Source organism: Cherax quadricarinatus, chromosome 5 (genome assembly GCF_038502225.1).
Source record: "Cherax quadricarinatus isolate ZL_2023a chromosome 5, ASM3850222v1, whole genome shotgun sequence".
NCBI classification, from domain to species: domain Eukaryota; kingdom Metazoa; phylum Arthropoda; class Malacostraca; order Decapoda; family Parastacidae; genus Cherax; species Cherax quadricarinatus.
Window position 1 is genome coordinate 8,475,963 of NC_091296.1, and position 20,958 is coordinate 8,496,920.

At 47.0% G+C, this 20,958-nt stretch overlaps 1 protein-coding gene across 3 annotated transcripts in view; it reads left to right on the top strand.

Annotated features, from left to right (window-relative positions):
- Positions 1 to 20,958, top strand: part of LOC128684897 (uncharacterized) — a 465,595-nt gene that overhangs the window by 91,794 nt on the left and 352,843 nt on the right. The gene's annotated exons all lie outside the window — the stretch shown is intronic.

Here is a 20,958-nt window from a genome sequence, read left to right on the forward strand (position 1 = left end):
ACCATTCGTCTCCATTCATTCCTATCGAACACGCTCACGCACGCCTGCTGGAAGTCCAAGCCCTCGCCCACAAAACCAATATATATATATATATATATATATATATATATATATATATATATATATATATATATATATATATATATATATATATATATATATATTGTGTGTGTGTAAGATCACAGGAAACGGGTGATATTTTAATATACAAAATAACCAGTGAAAAAATAAGTGAAATTCCAAGTGCTTTCGTAATTTCTTCATCAAAGAATAGTAAAAATAATAGAACAAAAAATTTATAAAACTGAGATATGGTCTTACGACTTCACATAATATGACCCTACTCGTTGAGCGTGGGAATGTGAGGATTTAGTCAGGTTACATGTCAAGTAAAATGTCAGCTGAACTGTTTATAGAGCACAATGAGGCAAATATGAAAGCTAGACAAATGTCAGTGTTGATAATGACAACTTTTAAGATGGAATACTGCCAGTGATGACGCTGTTCAAATCTCTTGTGCTCTCTCGACTAAGGTACTGTTCGGTGTTAACGCCTTCAAAACAAGAGAGAGAATATAGCTGAAATAGATAGAGATTATTTGCAGCCTGCATAGAGTCAGTCAACGCCTGTCAGTTATGAATGTGTACTCTGGGGCAAGAGAGAGGATAGAGGCATACATACATGATATTTACATGGAAGATACTCGAGGGCCTGGTTCTAAACCATGACGTATTGGAGAGATATGGGAGGAAGTGCAAGGTAAACGTAGTGAAGGTCAGGGGGGCCAGGGAAATAAGAAAACATTGTATCAACACCCGTGGGCCCAGACTATTCACTACTAACGGAAGATATGAGAAACATTTGACGGGACAAGTGTATTAGTCTTCAAGAGAAATTTTCGACCAATACGTTTTACCAAGAGCCAAATCAACCAGGCTGTGATAGATGTGTAGGCTAGTGGGTCACCAACACTACTCTGGCCCATGGCTATGCTACACGATAGGAAAACTCTCGAGAACGGTCACAGATGTATTACAGGTACATATATATGTCCGAGAATGATTAGTTTCATAGAGCGAAATTTTGTCACAACAGCTTCCTCTGCATCCGTGTCTATTCGTCAGCCTGTCCCAATGTACCATATCAATTCTTAAAATTTTATATGTATGCATGTTTATCCTAGTTATTTTCTCCGTCAAGGTGATCAGGATCAGTTTCTTCAACCTCTCCTCACAGTACATGCCTCACAGTTCGTGGGACTCTCAGCTGCTCTATATTAATATCTACTTCTACATGTACATGTACAGGTATACAGGCCTAGCTGACATTAGTGACATACTGTTATATAGAAAGTCGTTTGTTATGCAGAGCATTCCGGGCAAATTAGATCAATTTTGTTCCAGGATGCGACTCACACCAGTCAACTAACACCCAGGTACCTATTTTACTGATGGGTGAACATGAACAACCGGTGTAAGGAAACACGCCTAATGCTCTACCCTCGCCGTGTGAAGCGAGAACTTTTAGCCACCAGGCACCGGTATTGAAGGACCTATAGTATATCGTATATATATATATATATAGTTTTGCGGTATTTTTTTGTTTAGTTCGCAAATACCTCAAGACAAAAAATGTAACTTTCAAAATTAATTTTTCTTGGGACAACGTTTGTGTAGAGTGGAACATTGTTCCAATAAAATTTGTTCCTGAATGTTATTCTGAGGTTTGTTTGGTTATGCAACCCACACTCATTCTGGGGAGGCTACTTACACGGTCACTGAGGTACATTACCAACGAGTCCTCTGACTGGGCCCTAAAATTTTGATAGCTTAGCAAGTTATATTAGTAATGAGTTGCTCAAGCAGACACGATTCACTCTCAAAAAAACATTGCTGCATAACTTATATGTAGTAAGAAGTTAAGTATAATGCACAATATTTACCAAGGTATGGCTTATTGTAGTGTGTGTGTGTGTGTGTGTGTGTGTGTGTGTGTGTGTGTGTGTGTACTAGTACAAAGGCAGGAATCGTGAATATTCACATTGATGAGATAAAGTGATAACGCGAGTACAGCTGTACTGATAAGTATATGTGATAGCCTGAGAATGGAGAAAAAGTGGAATGGGAGGAAAGAGTAGGAAGAACTAGATGATGTTTGAGGAGGCAGGGAGACGAGGTGGTTTGATTGGGAAGAGGATACAGTAAAAATGTAAAATGTAGTTGATGTAGAACCTTTATAGTATTTTAAAAATAAGTTTGCTAAGTTCCGTGAGATTAGGAATTGTGTGTGATGGGTCGTGAGCAGCTGAGAGGCGAGGAAAGGAGCTGTAACTCAACCCCCTCATCCACTAATAGGTGAGTGCACGTGGTAGAGAGCCTCGCACGGTGTCAAACTATTACTTATTCAGTACACGAGGTAAAGGTCCGCAGCGTTGTTCTTATACCCACTCCACAGTACATGTATTATAACTGACCGGTTTCTAAAAGAAAAGCCTATCATTTATAATTTGTCTGGAATGAGAACGGGTCGCAGAGGCGATGATCTCTGTAAAATATTAATATATATTAGCAAATATAATATTGTAATTCACCACCGACTTAGTTTGGCGATTTAACGAGTTAACGTTAGACGGAGTTTCGGTCCCCTGTTGTCCATGATAATGGCCCAGGACCGTTTCATCTCTTAAATATACTCGCCGGATTGTTTACAGAGTTCGAAACCCCACCCCTGTCTCCTCCTTGTGGGTTAGTTGCCAGTTGTTGCGGTAACTGTATGGTGACTTATTGTTTATAATCACTAGTGGCCATTCTAGAGGCAAAGAGGATGAGATCCCCTGAGAACTTTCAAAACAGCAATAAGTCCATGGTGATGCTGTTCAAATCACTTGTGCTCTCTCGTTTAGAATATTGTTCTGCGTTAACGTCTCCGGTCAAGGCAGGAAAGATATCAGAAATGGAAAGATAGATATCGTTTACTGCCTCATTGAGCTAATAAAGCATTTAAACTAATGTTAACGCCTCAAAATCTTTCCAATGTACTCTTTGGAATGATACCTGATAATATATACTTAGAAGAGACTTAAGGGCCTAGTCTCAAACCTTCTCACTACTATAACAAAGTTCTGGAGTGAGATGTGGAAGGAAGAAGTGTAAAATAGGCCCAGTGAAAAGCAGGATAGTCGTGGGCACAATTTCAGAAACACTATCAATATCCGTAGTCCTAGATTATTCAGCCTGCTACCAGCAGATTTCGGAAATGTTGCTGGAACAGACATGAAAGTCAGGAGGAAACTGGTTCCCTGCCTCCACCAGGTGCCAGATCAACCAGGCTGTGATGGATGTGTTGGCTAGCGGGCCACCAACAGCAGTAGCCTAGTTGATCATACAATTAACAGGGCCGGGCTGCGGTCGTGTGCATTCCTTCATTCCTTGTTTATTTCCATCGTCTTCCCGTGTCCCTTCTCTTTATTCTCTTGCCTTCTTCCCGTCATTCTATTTCCTTCCCGTCATTCTATTATCTTCTTCCCGTCATTCCATTTCCTTCCCGTCATTCTATTATCTTCTTCCCGTCATTCCATTTCCTTCCCCTCATTCTATTCTCTTGCCTTCATACTATTTCCTTCTCCCCTCCACCCTCCTTCCTTCTCCCCTCCACCCTCCTTCCTTCTCCCCTCCAACCTGCTTCCTTCTCCCCTCCAACCTGCTTCCTTCTCCCCTCCAACCTGCTTCCTTCTCCCCTCCAACCTGCTTCCTTCTCCCCTCCAACCTGCTTCCTTCTCCCCTCCAACCTGCTTCCTTCTCCCCTCCACCCTGCTTCCTTCTCCCCTCCACCCTGCTTCCTTCTTCCCTCCAACCTGCTTCCTTCTCCCCTCCATCCTGCTTCCTTCTCCCCTCCACCCTGCTTCCTTCTCCCCTCCACCCTGCTTCCTTCTCCCCTCCACCCTGCTTCCTTCTTCCCTCCAACCTGCTTCCTTCTTCCCTCCATCCTCCTCCCTCCCTCCTTGTCAGTGGCAGCCTCCCTGCTTAACTCTAAAGAGACTTTTTTTTACTGTAGCGTTTGTGGCTGAAGTTGTTCATGGTGTTCACCTTGAACCTTTAACATGAACACACGTCCAAGGGCCTCCCTCCCCCTCCCCTCCCCTCCCCCCTCCCCCCTCCCCCCTCCCCCTCCCCTCCCCTCCCCTCCCCTCCCTTCCCTTCCCTCCCCTGCTGCCTTCTCTCATTGTTTGCCTCATATTGATTGTCTACTTCTTTGTTTCGTTGCTTCTAGGGCTGGCTGCTTGTTTATTTGCTGATCTGATTGTTTGGCTGCTTGTTTCATTCTTTGCTGATCTGATTGGCTGCCTGTTTATTGGCAGATCTGATTGGCTGCTTGATTGTTGGTTACTTGATTAGTGGCTGATCTGAGTATTTGGCTGCTTGTTTGGTTCTTTGCTGATCTGATTGTTTTATCGCTTGTTTGAGTGTTGCTTGTTTCGTTGCTGCTCTTGTTTGGCTGCTTGTTTGTTGGCTGCTTCTTCAGTAGCTTTGAGTCTTTTTCTTGCTTGGTTGCTTGCTTGTTTGATTACCTGCGTTTTCTATGTTTGAGTGATTACCCGCTTGTTTGCTCGTTTACCTAAATTTATCTGCTTATTTCCTTAGTCATATTGTCCGATTGTTTCCTGCTCGTTATTTGTCCACTTGTCATATTGTCTGATATTTTGCTTGCTTCTCGTTGTCAAGTTTCCTTGTTAATGTCTTGTCTGTCAAGTTTCATTGTTAATGTCTTGACTGTCAAGTTTCCTTGTTAATGTCTTGTCTGTCAAGTTTTCATGTTTTTCTTGCTTGTCAAGTGTCCTTGCTGCTGCCGTGCCTACCTGTCAAAGTTATTTGTTAGTGCCCTGCTTGCCTGTCAGGTTTGTGTCAATAGCTTCTGGCTTGTTCAGTCAGGTAGCTTCTGTCTGTTTTGTTTAACGAAGGTAACCTCTATTTCTTGTATGTTTAACGACCGTGATTTGTAAGTTTTTGCCTTGTTAAACGAAGTTAACTTAACGCCTTTCTGGCTTGTTCAACGAGGGTTTATCCGTTACTGGCTTGTTCAACGAGGGTTAATTGTCAGTGATAATGGGATAGACTTATTCATGGATATTAGCGGAACAAGGGTAGTGAAACAGGGGTAGTGGCATGGGTAGTAGTGAAATAGGGGTAGTGGCATGGGTAGTAGCGAAACAGGGGTAGTGACATGGGTAGTAGTGAAACAGGGGTAGTGGCATAGTAGTGAAACAAGGGTAGTGGCATGGGTAGTAGTGAAACGGGTAGTGGCATGGGTAGTAGCGAAACAGGGGTAGTGGCATGGACAGTAGTGAAACAGGGGTAGTGCCATGGGTAGTAGTGAAACAGGGGTAGTGGCATGGGTGGTAGTGAAACAGGGGTAGTGGCATGGGTAGTAGCGAAACAGGGGTAGTGGCATGGATAGTAGTGAAACAGGGATAGTGGCATAGGTAGTAGTGAAACGGGTAGTGGCATGGGTAGTAGTGAAACAGGGGTAGTGGCATGGGTAGTAGTGAAACAGGGGTAGTGGCATGGGTAGTAGTGAAACAGGGTTAGTGGCATGGGTAGTAGTGAAACAGGGGTAGTGGCATGGGTAGTAGTGAAACAGGGGTAGTGGCATGGGTAGTAGTGAAACAGAGGTAGTGGCATGGGTAGTAGTGAAACAGGGGTAGTGGCATGGGTAGTAGTGAAACAGGGGTAGTGGCATGGGTAGCAGTGAAACAGGGGTAGTGGCATGGGTAGTAGTGAAACAGGGTTAGTGGCATGGGTAGTAGTGAAACAGGGTTAGTGGCATGGGTAGTAGTGAAACAGGGGTAGTGGCATGGGTAGTAGTGAAACAGGGGTAGTGGCATGGGTAGTAGTGAAACATGGGTAGTGGCATGGGTAGTAGTGAAACACGGGTAGTGGCATGGGTAGTAGTGAAACAGGGGTAGTGGCATGGTAGTAGTGAAACAGGGGTAGTGGCATGGGTAGTAGTGAAACAAGGGTAGTGGCATGGGTAGTAGTGAAACGGGTAGTGGCATGGGTAGTAGTGAAACAGGGGTAGTGGAATGGGTGGTAGTGAAACATGGGTAGTGGAATGGGTAGTAGTGAAATAGGGGTAGTGGCATGGGTAGTAGCGAAACAGGGGTAGTGGCATGGATAGTAGTGAAACAAGGGTAGTGGCATAGTAGTGAAACGGGTAGTGGCATGGTAGTAGTGAAACAAGGGTAGTGGCATAGTAGTAGCGAAACAGGGGTAGTGGCATGGATAGTAGTGAAACAAGGGTAGTGGCATAGTAGTAGTGAAACGGGTAGTGGCATGGGTAGTAGTGAAACAGGGGTAGTGGCATGGTAGAAGCGAAACGGGTAGTGGCATGGTAGTAGTGAAACAAGGGTAGTGGCATGGGTAGTAGTGAAACAGGGGTAGTGGCATGGGTAGTAGCGAAACAGGGGTAGTGGCATGGATAGTAGTGAAACAGGGGTAGTGGCATGGGTAGTAGTGAAACGGGTAGTGGCATGGGTGGTAGTGAAACAGGGGTAGTGGCATGGTAGTAGTGAAACAGGGGTAGTGGCATGAGTAGTAGTGAAACAGGGGTAGTGGCAATGGTAGTAGTGAAACAGGGGTAGTGGAATGGGTGGTAGTGAAACATGGGTATTGGCATGGGTGGTAGTAAAACGGGGGTAGTGGCATGGGTAGTAGTGAAACAGGGGTAGTGGCATGGGTGGTAGCGAAACAGGGGCAGTGGCATGGGTGGTAGCGAAACAGGGGTAGTGGCATGGGTGGTAGTGAAACATGGGCAGTGCCATGGGTGGTAGTGAAACATGGGTAGTGCTATGGGTAGTAGTGAAACAGGGGTAGTGGCATGGGTGGTAGTGAAACAGGAGTAGTGGCATGGGTGGTAATGAAAGAGGGGTAGTGGCATGGGTGGTAGTGAAAGAGGGGTAGTGGCATTGGTAGTAGTGAAACAGGGGTAGTGGCATGGGTAGTAGAGAAACAGGGGTAATGGCACGGGTGGTAGTGAAACGGGTAGTGACATGGGTAGTAGTGAAACAGGGGTAGTGGCATGGGTGGTAGTGAAACAGGGGTAGTGGCATGGGTGGTAGTGAAACAGGGGTAGTGGCATGGGTGGTAGTGAAACAGTAGTGGCGTGGGTGATAGTGAAACAGGGGTAGTGGCATTGGTAGTAGTGAAACAGGGGTAGTGGCATGGGTAGTAGAGAAACAGGGGTAATGGCACGGGTGGTAGTGAAACGGGTAGTGACATGGGTAGTAGTGAAACAGGGGTAGTGGCATGGGTGGTGGTGAAACAGGGGTAGTGGCATGGGTGGTAGTGAAACAGGGGTAGTGGCATGGGTGGTAGTGAAACAGGGGTAGTGGCATGGGTGGTAGTGAAACAGGGGTAGTGGCATGGGTGGTAGTGAAACAGGGGTAGTGGCATGGGTGGTAGTGAAACGGGTAGTGGCATGGGTGGTAGTAAAACAGGGGTAGTGGCATGGGTGGTAGTGAAACAGGGTAGTGGCATGGGTGGTAGTGAAACAGGGGTAGCGGCATGGGTGGTAGTGAAACAGGGGTAGTGGCATGGGTGGTAGTGAAACAGGGGTAGTGGCATGGGTGGTAGTGAAACAGGGGTAGTGGCATGGGTGGTAGTGAAACAGGGGTAGTGGCATGGGTGGTAGTAAAACAGGGGTATTGGCATGGGTGGTAGTAAAACGGGTAGTGGCATGGGTGGTAGTGAAACAGGGGTAGTGGCATGGGTGGTAGTAAAACGGGTAGTGGCATGGGTGGTAGTGAAACAGGGGTAGTGGCATGGGTGGTAGTAAAACAGGGGTATTGGCATGGGTGGTAGTAAAACGGGTAGTGACATGGGTAGTGAAACAGGGGTAGTGGCATGGGTGGTAGTGAAACAGTAGTGGCGGCTTGGGTGGTAGTGAAACATGGGTAGTAGTGAAACGGGTAGTGGCATGGGTGGTAGTGAAACAGGGGTAGTGGCAAGAATGGTAGTGAAACAGGGGTAGTGGCATGGGTGGTAGTGAAACAGGGGTAGTGGCATGGGTAGTAGTGAAACAAGGGTAGTGCCATGGGTAGTAGTGAAACAGGGGTAGTGGCATGGGTGGTAGTGAAACAGGGGTAGTGGCATGGGTGGTAGTGAAACAGTAGTGGCGTGGGTGATAGTGAAACAGGGGTAGTGGCATTGGTAGTAGTGAAACAGGGGTAGTGGCATGGGTAGTAGAGAAACAGGGGTAATGGCACGGGTGGTAGTGAAACGGGTAGTGACATGGGTAGTAGTGAAACAGGGGTAGTGGCATGGGTGGTGGTGAAACAGGGGTAGTGGCATGGGTGGTAGTGAAACAGGGGTAGTGGCATGGGTGGTAGTGAAACAGGGGTAGTGGCATGGGTGGTAGTGAAACAGGGGTAGTGGCATGGGTGGTAGTGAAACAGGGGTAGTGGCATGGGTGGTAGTGAAACAGGGGTAGTGGCATGGGTGGTAGTAAAACAGGGGTAGTGGCATGGGTGGTAGTGAAACAGGGTAGTGGCATGGGTGGTAGTGAAACAGGGGTAGCGGCATGGGTGGTAGTGAAACAGGGGTAGTGGCATGGGTAGTAGTGAAACAGGGGTAGTGGCATGGGTGGTAGTGAAACAGGGGTAGTGGCATGGGTGGCAGTGAAACAGGGGTAGTGGCATGGGTGGTAGTAAAACAGGGGTATTGGCATGGGTGGTAGTAAAACGGGTAGTGGCATGGGTGGTAGTGAAACAGGGGTAGTGGCATGGGTGGTAGTAAAACAGGGGTATTGGCATGGGTGGTAGTACAACGGGTAGTGACATGGGTAGTGAAACAGGGGTAGTGGCATGGGTGGTAGTGAAACAGTAGTGGCGGCTTGGGTGGTAGTGAAACATGGGTAGTAGTGAAACGGGTAGTGGCATGGGTGGTAGTGAAACAGGGGTAGTGGCAAGAATGGTAGTGAAACAGGGGTAGTGGCATGGGTGGTAGTGAAACAGGGGTAGTGGCATGGGTAGTAGTGAAACAAGGGTAGTGCCATGGGTAGTAGTGAAACAGGGGTAGTGACATGGGTAGTAGTGAAACAGTGGTAGTGGCATGGTAGTAGTAAAACAGGGGTAGTGGCATGGGTAGTAGTGAAACAAGGGTAGTGGCATGGGTAGTAGTGAAACAGGGGTAGTGATATGGCTCTACCTGGAGTTCGGGGGTCAGCGCCCCCGCGACTCTGTCCATGACCAGGCCTCGCGGTAAATCAGGGCCTCATCAACCAGGCTGTTACTGCTGACTACATGCAAACCAACGTACAAACCACAGCCCAGCTGGTTCAGGTACTGCAGTTATCCAGTTACCTCTTCAGAACAGTCAGGGGCCTATTAGTAATCCCCCTTATGTATGCTAGAAGGCTGTTGAACAGCCTTGGGCCACCTGACATTTAGTGTTTTTTCTCAGTGTACTCGCGGCATTCTTACATTTCATTGGGGGGGGGATATTGCACCGTCTGCCGAATCTTTTTCTTTCATAGGGAGTGATTTGTACTAGCAGATTTGGGACCAATCCCTCTAGGATTTTCCAGGTGTAAATTATGTACCTTTCTTGCCTTATATGTGCAGTGAAGGTCCTTTGTACTTTCTCCAGCTCTGCAATTTTACCTGCCTTGAAAGGGGCTGTTAGTGTACAGTAGTATTCCAGCCTAGTTTCCACAACGGAGTAGCTGGAATTTGTCCTCATTAAACATCATGTTTTCTGCTGCCCTTTGAAGACTTAGTTTATATCCTCTTGAAGATTTAGTGTCCTCAGTGGATGACACTTGTTCAGATTCTAATATCGTTTGCAAAGGAAGACACAGTGCTGTGGTTTACATCTCCATATATGTTGGATAAGAGGATTGGAAAAGGATGGGGGGGGGGGGGGTGAGTACTGTACCTTGTGGAACAGTTTTTGACTGTGGCAACCTCCGACTTAACTCTGTTTACTATTACTCTTGATGTTCTCTTGGATTGAAAGCTAAAGATCCATCTGAATAAATAGCGACATAAGCAAATTTACTGATGACACCAAAATTGAGACCATTAAAGCACTCCAGGATGATTTGAATAGACTGATGCATTGGTCGGAGAAGTGGCAGATGCAGTTTAATATAGACAAATTCAAAGTTCTAAATGTTGGACAAGAAAATAACCATGTCACATATAAACTAAATAATGTAGATCTTAATATTAATGATTGCAAGAAGGATTTAGTTCTGGTTAGCAGTAATCTGAAACCAAGACAACAGTGCATAAGTGTTTGCAATAAAGCTAACAAAATCCTTGGCTTCATATCAAGAAGCATAAATAATTGAAGTCATCAGGTTGTTCTTCAACTCTATATATCCTTGATTAGGCCTCATTTATATTATGCTGCGCAGTTCTGGTCACCGTATTACAGAATGGATATAAATGCTCTGGAAAACGTACAGAGGAGGCTGACAAAGTTGATCCCATGTATCAGAAATCTCCCTATGAGGATAGACTGAGGGCCCTGAATCTGCACTCTCTGGATAGGCGTAGAATTAGGAGGGATATGATTGAAGTGTATAAATGGAAAACAAGAATAAATAAAGGGGATGTAAATGGCGTGCTGAAAATAGACAAGATAGGACTCGCAGCAATGGTTTTAAGTTGGAAAAATTCAGATTCAGGAAGGATATAGGAAAGCACTGGTTTGGTAATTGAGTTGTGGATGAATAGAACAAACTCCCAAGTACCGTCATAGAAGCTAAAACGTTGTGTAGGTTTAAAAATAGGCTTGTGCTACTATGTCTGATGCCGTGCTCCTTCCTTAAGTGGATGTGACCTGGCTGGGTAGGCCATTGGTCTAAGCCAGGGGGTGGGGGGTGACATGGACCTGCCTCGCATGGGCCAGTAGGCCTGTTGCAGTGTTCCTTCTTATGTTCTTAAATCTGCTCACTTTTTCAGTTATTCCCTTAGTACGCACTTGTTGCGCTATTATACAATGATCTCACTTGTTAAAGGATTTTGTAAAGTCTGCGTATATTACATCTTCAATCTGTTTGTCCTCCAGTGAACTCATGAGTGTCATAGTGGTTCAGTAGTTGTGAGAAGCAGGAGCAACCTCCTCTGAATCCATCCAAGTGGTTAGCGATCTTGCTTCTTAGAACCCACTCAAAGATTTTAATGATGAAGGACCTTAGTTATTGGTCTTCAGTTTTTTACTATTTACTGCCACCTTTGTGTATAGTGGGTCTTTTATTTTTTTTTTTTTTAGCGATTGTGGGATGACCCCTGAGTCTGTTCTACCTCTCCATAGCATACATAAAGCATGTAATAGAGGTTTCTTGTTCTTGAGGAACACAGACTTCCACGAGTTTGGGCCTGGGGCAGAGTTCTTGGCTATGTCGTCTATGGATTTTTCAAAGTCCAGTGGTGTCAGAAATTTTAGAGATGTTGACAAGATTTTTGGGTCTCATTCATGAGTATAGTCATTTGGATTGTCAGTCTTGAGTCTGATTAATGCCTCACTAAATGCAGAGTCATATTGAATCTTCAGTATCTCGGCATGGAGGGTAATGGCATGAGTAATATTGAAACAGGGATAGTGGCATGGATAGGTGATGAGTTTTAAGAGTTTTCGTACTCTTGCAGCCCAGCCCTGGGCCAGGCTTGTCTGCTACTGCTTGGTTCATCCAGCACTTGGTGGAGGCAATTGTCTAGTTTCCCCTTGAAGACCTGTACATGTGTTCCAGCAGTGTTTCTGATATTTTTGGGCAAGATGTTTAAAAAAAAGTCTGAGACCACGGATGTTAATCTAATGCTTTCTTATTGTGCCACAGTGACCCTGCATTTCACTGGGTCTGTTTTACACTTCCTCCTATTTTTCTCTCTCCAATATGTTATGGCAATGTGCAGATTTGGGACTAAACCCACAGGTATTATCCATGTGTGTTTTATCATATATCTCTCCTCTGCTCCAGCTAATACATGCTTAGGACTTTGAGATATTCTCAGAAATTTAAATGTTTTAATGTCTCTTTGCTGGCCGTAATTGATCTTTGAATCTAAGCTCTGATTTCTCTCCTGCCCTAAATGGAGCCATCAACACTAAACAGTACTCCCAGTAAGAGAGCTCAAGTGGTTTCAAAAGTCACCACTGGCATTATTTTCCTTGTCCTGAAAGCCTCATTATCCATTCCGTCATTATGGGTAGTGATGAAACAGGATTAGTGACACTGGGTATATACCTTATCTTTGATATACCTTTGGTGAGTTTCGAGTCTCTCTCTACTCCCAGAGCCCGGCCGTGGGCCAGGCTCGTCTGGTGCTTGCCTAATCAACCAGGCTGTTGTTGCTGGCGATGGTGAAACAGCGGGGAATAGTGGCAAGGAGGGTAGTAGCAAGACCAGCATCAGCAACCAGCTTGTGGGACCCAACCACTGTACACAGTCAGTCTTTGTGGAGGATGCCTCATCATCTTCCTCCATCACCTTCCTCCCTCGCCCTCCCTCCCTCCCGTCGCTTCCCTCTCAGCTTCACTCTTCCCTTCTAACCCTCTCCCACCCTCCTACTTTACCCTTCTTTTCCTCTCGCCCTCCCCCTCCCTGCCTTTTCGCCCTTTCCCCTACCCTGTCGACCAAACCCCCGCCCTGTAGATCTCCCCCCTGCCCTGTCGACCTGCCCTGTCGACCTCCCCCCTGCCCAGTCGACCTCCCCCCTGTCCTGTCGACCTCCCCCCTACCCTGTCGACCTCCCCCCTACCCTGTCGACCTCCCCCCTGCCCTGTTGACCTCCCCCTGCCCTGTTGACCTCCCCCTCCCCTGTCGACCTCCCCCCTGCCCTGTTGACCTCCCCCCTGCCCTGTTGACCTCCCCCCTGCCCTGTTGACCTCCCCCTGCCCTGTTGACCTCCCTCCTGCCCTATTGACCTCCCCCCTGCCCTGTCGACCCCCTTGCCCTGTCGACCCCCCCCCTGCCCTGTCGACCTCCCCTGCCCTGTCGACCTCCCCTGTTCTGTCGACCTCCCCCTGCCCTGTCGACCTTTCCCCTGCCCTGTCGATCTCTCCCTTCCCTGCCCTGTCGATATTTCCCTGCCCTGTCGATATTTCCCTGCCCTGTCGATCCCCCCCCTGCCCTGTCGACCTCCCCCCCCCTGCCCTGTCGACCTCCCCTGCCTTGTCGACCTCCCCTTGCCCTGTCGATCTCCCCCTGCCCTGTCGATCTCCCCCTGCCCTGTCGATCTCCCCCTGCCCTGTCGATCTCCCCCTGCCCTGTCGATCTCCTCCTGCCCTGTCGATCTCCCCCTGCCCTGTCGATCTCCCCCTGCCCTGTCGATCTCCCCCTGCCCTGTCGATCTCCCCCTGCCTTGTCGATCTCCCCCTGCCCTGTCGATCTCCCCCTTTCTCATCCTTACCCTCATTGTATTCTCCCAGAGGAGAGAGTCAGCGAGCCTCTCTCGTATCCACCTGTTTGTTCACTAGGTACTTCTGTCCCTGTCTGTGACTGGCGTCCGGCAGTTGTGACTCTGGAGCACATTTTAGCTGGGGAGGGGGATTGTCACCCCCTGTTCATCCTGTGGGTGGTTGTCACCCCCCTATCCATCTTGTGGGTGGTTGTCACCCTCCTATCCATCCTGTGGGTGGTTGTCATCCCCCTATCCATCTTGTGGGTGGTTGTCACCCCCCCCCCTATCTATCTTGTGGGTGGTACCTTAAAAAAGATCAGAGGCACATAACGAGTCAAGTTCTGGCTCCAGCATTTTGTTAGCTAAGCAAGTTAGTGAAGTGTTTACAAAAATGTTTTTAGTAACGAGTTCATTAACATGATCTGTGTCGTTATATAAAAGTCCAAATATTTTTTTCTTTCAGTGTTACAGAGAAACTCTGGTATTATAATTATCTCATCATACCAACTCTTCTGATGAAGTCTAGACAGTATATAAGGTTATACTCCCTGTAAACTTTCGCAAGAAAAAACTTGAAGTTAGTCAAGCCATGAAACTTGCATTGAACCGTAAATATCCTGTACACGTCTGCACACAGGGCTGGTCTCAGACCCGGCCGCGGGGGCGTTCACCCCGGAAACCCTCTCCAGGTATACTCTTCCTCTCTCCAGGTATACATAGAAATCATTCCCTACGAAAGCAAAAGCCTGGGCAGACGGTGCAATATACCCTCAATGAAAAGAAGGGGCGCCCTGAGTACACTAAGAGCAAACATTGCGTCCGAGGCCCAAGACTGTTCAACAGCCTCCCACCAGGTATAAGGGGGATTACTAATAGAGTCTATTAGTAATCCCCCAAGGGTCTTGAAGGCAGCCAAGGGTCTATTAAATAGACCCTTGGCTGCCTTCAAGAGGAAGCTAGACAGATACCTAAAGTCAGTAACCTATCAGACGGGCTGTGGTTCATAACGTCGAACTACGTGCATCCAGCAGTAACAGCCCGGTTGACCAGGCCCTGATTCAGAACGAGACCTGATCATGGACTGGGCCGCGGGGGCGTCGGCCCCCGGAATACTCCCCAGGTAGACGTCTGGCAGCGCAGTTGATAATCAGCGCCAGGGAAGAGTAAAATTTGCACGCTTAATACTGGTAACGTGAGAATGTTTGCCTCAGTATATATCGACCGTTGTAGGTTTAGCGCTTGTTTTTTATTATAATAATCATTGCCTCAGTATATGTCAACTTACGACCTCAGTTTCATAATGATTCATAAACTTTTTTTGGGGGGGAGGGGGGCTAACCCAGGCTTGGCCCACATTGACTTACATTAACTTGTAAAAAAAAATCGTGTTTAACTTCAAATAAAACTAAAACGTGCACATTAAATTACAAAAAACGGTTTGTATTAAACTATAAATAAAACTAAAAATATAGCGATATGTAACTACGTACAAATACAATAATGCGTAAATTTAATAAAATAATACACACACAACCCGCACATAGAGAGGAGCTTACGACCTCTGTTCTGTGTGCGGGTTATTTGTGGATAGTTCCACCCACGGTATTGTGCCTTTTTTCGCTGTTTAACAAAATAATGCGCAAATTTAATTACATAAAAGAACATGTAAATTTAACTAATAAAATATGTAAATTTAACTACAGATATTTAACTGCAAATAAAAAACCCAAGTACAAATATAATAAAAATGGCGCAGTACATCTGGCAAAGTAAAGGTGGGACGAGACTGTGTCTACCTACAGTATGACGCCATGTTATGAGGTGTTGAACATGTAGAACTACCAGCCAAATCTGCTAAGAAAACACTTGTAAAACCAGAGACTTTGTCACCAAGTTGCCGCGGAAGAATTGAGCTCCATGGAGCTCAACGTACGAATGTGTGTTTATGATGAATACATAGGGGGGCTCTGGTGGCCTGGTGGTTAACGCTCTCGCTTCACACGGTGAGGGCCTGGGTTCGATTCCCAGCCAGAGTAGAAACATTGGACGTGTTTCTTTCCACCTGTTGTCTATGTTCCCCATCAGTAAAATGGGTACCTGGGTGTTAGTCGACTGGTGTGGGTCGCATCCTGGGACACTGACCTAAGGAGGCCTGGTCACAGACCGGGCCGCGGGGGCGTTGACCCCCGGAACACTCTCCAGATAAACTCCAGATAGGTCGGGGCTGCCAACGCCAACAGCCTGGTTGCTGATTAAGACATGTGTAATAGTTGGCTATCCTTATTGTTGAAACTTTACGCCTACACAATAGGCTCAGGGAACTGGCCACCTCCAAGGTTAATGGACTGATTACGTCATCATTATTTCATTACTACTGCTGCCTCTGTATTTGGCTGAAGAAGCCTAATGTGTAAGCGAAACGTTTCATCGATAAAGGTACCCAACTGTTGTACATGTCTTAATCTTCAACTTTTCGGTATTTTATATCATTTTCAACAAGCTTGTTGTGTTACGTGTATCTCTCCAGTATTGTCTGGAGTACACCAGTTGGAAGCAAACATACCACATGCGTATGCCCAGTTGGGTTCATATTTCGCGGCACTGTGGTGCTGCCATGTATAGGCTTACCAATCTCGGCCCGCACCACGCTACCTCTGCCTCACTCTGGCAGCCGACATCGGTCAGACGAGAAGTCTACTCTCTCTCGCGGGCATGGCCATCCAGGCCTGGGCAACTTAATTTAATCAATTGTCTTAAGGTGAATTTACCAAATGTGGCGAAGATTCGACATGGTGAAGAGATTACCTTGCAGATAAATGGGTCAAACATGTATTACAAAGGGACTGCGTGATCTACAAGCGGGCAATGAATGATAAAGCTCGGAGGCAACGTTACTTTATTTGGGGTCTTGTACATAGGCAGTGTGTTTAAGGGCTACAAAGATGAAGTAAAGGTTGTCATAGTTGTTGCTCTCTACGAGACCAACTGTGGTGCTCTTGTTAGAGCTGTGAGAATGACGTACATGTAGGGTATAATTAACAGATCGTGCTGTAACTTGTTGGCTACACCAGCAGTGTGCTGCTATACTAGGATAGTTAACATTGTGGGAACACCAGCAGTGTGCTGCTACACTAGGATAGTTAACATTGTGGGAACATAAGCAGTGTGCTGCTACACTAGGATAGTTAACATTGTGGGAACACCAGCAGTGTGCTGCTACACTACGATAGTTAACATTGTGGGAACACCAGCACTGTGCTGCTACACTAGGATAGTTAACATCGTGGGAACACCAGCAGTGTGCTGCTACACTAGGATAGTTAACATTATGGGAACACCAGCAGTGTGCTGCTACATTAGGATAGTTAACATTGTGGGGAACACCAGCAGTGTGCTGCTACACTAGGATAGTTAACATTGTGGGAACACCAGCAGTGTGCTGCTACACTAGGATAGTTAACATCGTGGGAACACCAGCAGTGTGCTGCTACACTAAGATAGTTATCATCGTGGGAACACCAGCAGTGTGCTGCTACACTAGGATAGTTAACGTTGTGGGAACACCAGCAGTTTGCTGCTACACTAGGATAGTTATCATCGTGGGAACACCAGTGTGCTGCTACACTAGGATAGTTAACGTTGTGGGAACACCAGCAGTGTGCTGCTACACTAAGATAGTTAACATTGTGGGAACACCAGCAGTGTGCTGCTACACTAGGATAGTTAACATTGTGGGAACACCAGCAGTGTGCTGCTACACTAGGATAGTTAACATTGTGGGAACACCAGCAGTGTGCTGCTACACTAGGATAGTTAACATTGTGGGAACACCAGCAGTGTGCTGCTACACTAGGATAGTTAACATTGTGGGAACACCAGCAGTGTGCTGCTACACTACGATAGTTAACATTGTGGGAACACCAGCAGTGTGCTGCTACACTACGATAGTTAACATTGTGGGAACACCAGCAGTGTGCTGCTACACTAGGATAGTTAACATTGTGGGAACACCAGCAGTGTGCTGCTACACTACGATAGTTAACATTGTGGGAACACCAGCAGTGTGCTGCTACACCATGTTAGTTACATATTGGGAACGAATACAAGCTGTGGTTCCTGGTTATATTTTATCACAGGCTTTAGTGCATAAATGTATGAAAATAATCTTAGTGGTGTATAGGTTATGTATACCTGGAGGTTATTTCGGGGATCAACGCCCCCGCGGCCCAGTCCAAGACCAGGCCTCCCGGTGGATCAGGGCCTGATCAACCAGGCTGTTACTGCTGGCCGCACGCAGTCCAGCGTACGAGCCACAGCCCGGCTGATCCGGCACTGACTTTAGGTATCTGTCCAGCTCTCTCTTGAAGGCAGCCAGAGGTTTATTGGTAATTCCCCTAATGCTTGATGGGAGGCTGTTGAACAGTCTTGGGCCCCGAACACTTATGGCGTTTTCTCTTAGTGTACCAATGGCGCCCCTACTTTTAATTGGGGGCATTTTGCATCGCCTGCCCAGTCTTTTACTTTCGTAGGGAGTGATTTCTGTGTGCAGATTTGGGACCATTCTTTCCAGGATTTTCCAAGTGTAGATTATGATATATCTCTCCCTCCTGCGTTCCAACGAGTACAAGCCAAGTGTGGGGAGGTTGTCAGGGGGTGTGGGGAGGTTGTCAGGGGGGTGTGGGGAGGTTGTCAGGGGGGTGTGGGGAGGTTGTAAGGGGGGTGTGGGGATGTTGTCAGAGGGTGTGGGCGTTGATCCCCGGAATAATCTCCAGGTAACCTCCAGGTGTGCGGAAGTTATCAGGGGGAAGTTGTAGGTAGGAACCCTTCAAGGATAAGATAAGATTTCGTTCGGATTTTTAACCCCGGAGGGTTAGCCACCCAGGATAACCCAAGAAAGTCATTGCGTCATCGAGGACTGTCTAACTTATTTCCATTGGGGTCCTCAATCTTATCCCCCAGGATGCGACCCACACCAGTCGACTAACACCCAGGTACCTGTTTGCTGCTAGGTGAACAGGACAACAGGTGTAAGGAAACGTGTCGAAATGTTTCCACCCGCCGGGAATCGAACCCGGGCCCTCCGTGTGTGAAGCGGGAGCTTTAGCCACCGGGCCACTGGTTCCTTGATGCTAGTGAGGGGCTCTTGATCTAGGGAATTGTATCTGTGCTCCAGTTCCCTGAAATAAGCCTGAATACCTTCCATCCTCTCCCCCCACAGGTGCTGTAGAACTCCTTCGGGTTTAGCACTCATGATAATAGTAGTTGTAGGTGGGGAGTGGTGGTGGGAGAGCCGGGAAGGTAGTAGTTGTAGGTGGGGAGTGGTGGTGGGAGAGCCGGGAAGGTAGTAGTTGAGAGGGGAGGGAGGGACTGCTATCTAATTTGCATAATCTGATTGGACATCAAAATTGTCTCTGAATAATGGAGGGAAGAGGTGTGGAGAAGCGGCAGGTCTGGAGGGAAGAGCGGTGGAGGGAGGGAATGATGGAGGGAGGGTGAGTGAGCATGTGGCAACGTGAGCCTCGATGGAGGCATCCTTCTTGCTCCCCTCCCTCCCTAACTCCCACTCTTTCACCCTCTGTCTTCCTCTTCTCTTAATTTATTTTCCTTTCCTTCCTGCTCTCTCCACCCTTTCTCCCTCTACCACATTTATCCTCCTCCTCCTTTCCTTACTTTCCCTTCCTTCTGTTCCATATCTTCCACTCTCCTAGTTCTTGCTTTCTCTTTCATTTCCTCTCTTATGTTCTATCTATCCCACTCATTCCTCCTCCCTTTAACTCCTTTTCTCTCTCTCTCTCTCTCTCTCTCTCTCTCTCTCTCTCTCTCTCTCTCTCTCTCCCTCCTTCACTCTTACTCCTCTGTCCTCCTCTCCTGCCTCCCTCCTTCCCTCCTGCCCCCCCTCCTTCCCTCCTGCCCCACCTCCTTCCCTCCTGCCTGCCGGCTTCAACACTTCATGTTCTGGCCCTGCACACCTCCTCTTACTCTTTCTTATGTACATTTCTTTCCTTTTTCCAGTTCCCCTTCCCTCTGCTCTCTTTATAATGCTTTTTCATCTCCAGTTTCACTACCCTCCTCACATCTCTCTCTCCTCCCTTCTATCCTCCTCTCCCTCACTCCCCGAGTGTTGTCACCCGGCCTTCTGTCGTAGGGGAAAATGACCACCCAAACTGGTGCTACACTAGCCTAATGATCCTTAATGTCAGGGTTATGGCCGTCCCTATACCTCCTACCCTACCTACCTCTCGGGGTGCTTCTTATACCTTCTACCCATCCCTCAGGGCCGCCCCTATACTTCATATCCTACCTACCCATCAGGGCTGTCCCTATTCCACCCACCCTACCTACTCCCTTAGGACCGCCCCCATTCCACCCACCCTACCTACTCCCTTAGGGCCGCCCCCATACCACCCACCCTACCTACTCCCTCGGGGCCGTCCCTATACCACCCACACTGCCTCCCCCTCAGGGCCTCCCCTATACCGCCCTCAGGTACTCCCACTAATTTAGGTACTTGACCGAGTTTATACGAGCTATGAAGGTTCTCTACATTTTTACAGTTCTGAAAGGGGCTTCTAGTACACAACTTTACTGCAACTTAGAACGAGTGACTTGAAGTGTCATCATTGGCTTGGCATATCTTGTTTTGAAAGTTCTTGTTATCCAACCTATAATTTCCTTGCATGACATTGTGCTCTTTGAACGTGAGATCTGACATTATCACTCCCACGTCTCTCACATAAGACTTACGTTCGATCGATTGATATGACAGTTCTGGTCACCGTATTACAGAATGTATATAAATGCACTGGAAAACGTACAGAGGAGGATGACAAAGTTGATCCCATGTATCAGAAATCTTCCCTATGATGATAGACTGAGGGCCCTGAATCTGCACTCTCTAGAAAGGCGTAGAATGTAAATAGCGTGCTAAAAATATCTAACCTAGACAGGACTCGCAGCAATGGTTTTAAGTTGGAAAATTTCAGATTCAGGAAAGATATAGGAAAGTACTGGTTTGGTAATAGAGTTGTGGATGAGTGGAACAAACTCCCGAGTACTGTTATAGAGGCTAAAACGTTGTGTAGTTTTAAAAATAAGTTAGATAAATACATAGGTGGGTGCGGTTGGGTGAGTAGGACCTGACTAGCTTGTGCTACTGGGTCGGATGCCGTGCTCCTTCCTTAAGTGAATGTGACTTGACCTGACTAGGTTTGGGCATTTTCTTAAGCCGGTAGGAGACCTGGACCAGCCTCACATGGGCCAGTAGGTCTGCTGCAGTGTTCCTCCTTATGTTCTTATGAGTTTGTCTTGTACTCCGTTCTTGCTTGTATTTCCTCGGTCCCTCCGTGATGGAGTAAATGTAGTTTATCAATAGCCTGCTGGAAAACTTGGTTGATATCTGCTTCGTCCTCTGTAGATGCCACTCGTGCAGATTCTAGTATTGTCTGTAAAGGATGACAGAGTGCCATAGTTTATGTCCCTATCTGTCATACATGAGAATGAAAAAGAAGTGGAGGGAGTACTGTGCCTTGGGGAACAAATTCCTAACGGCAACAGAC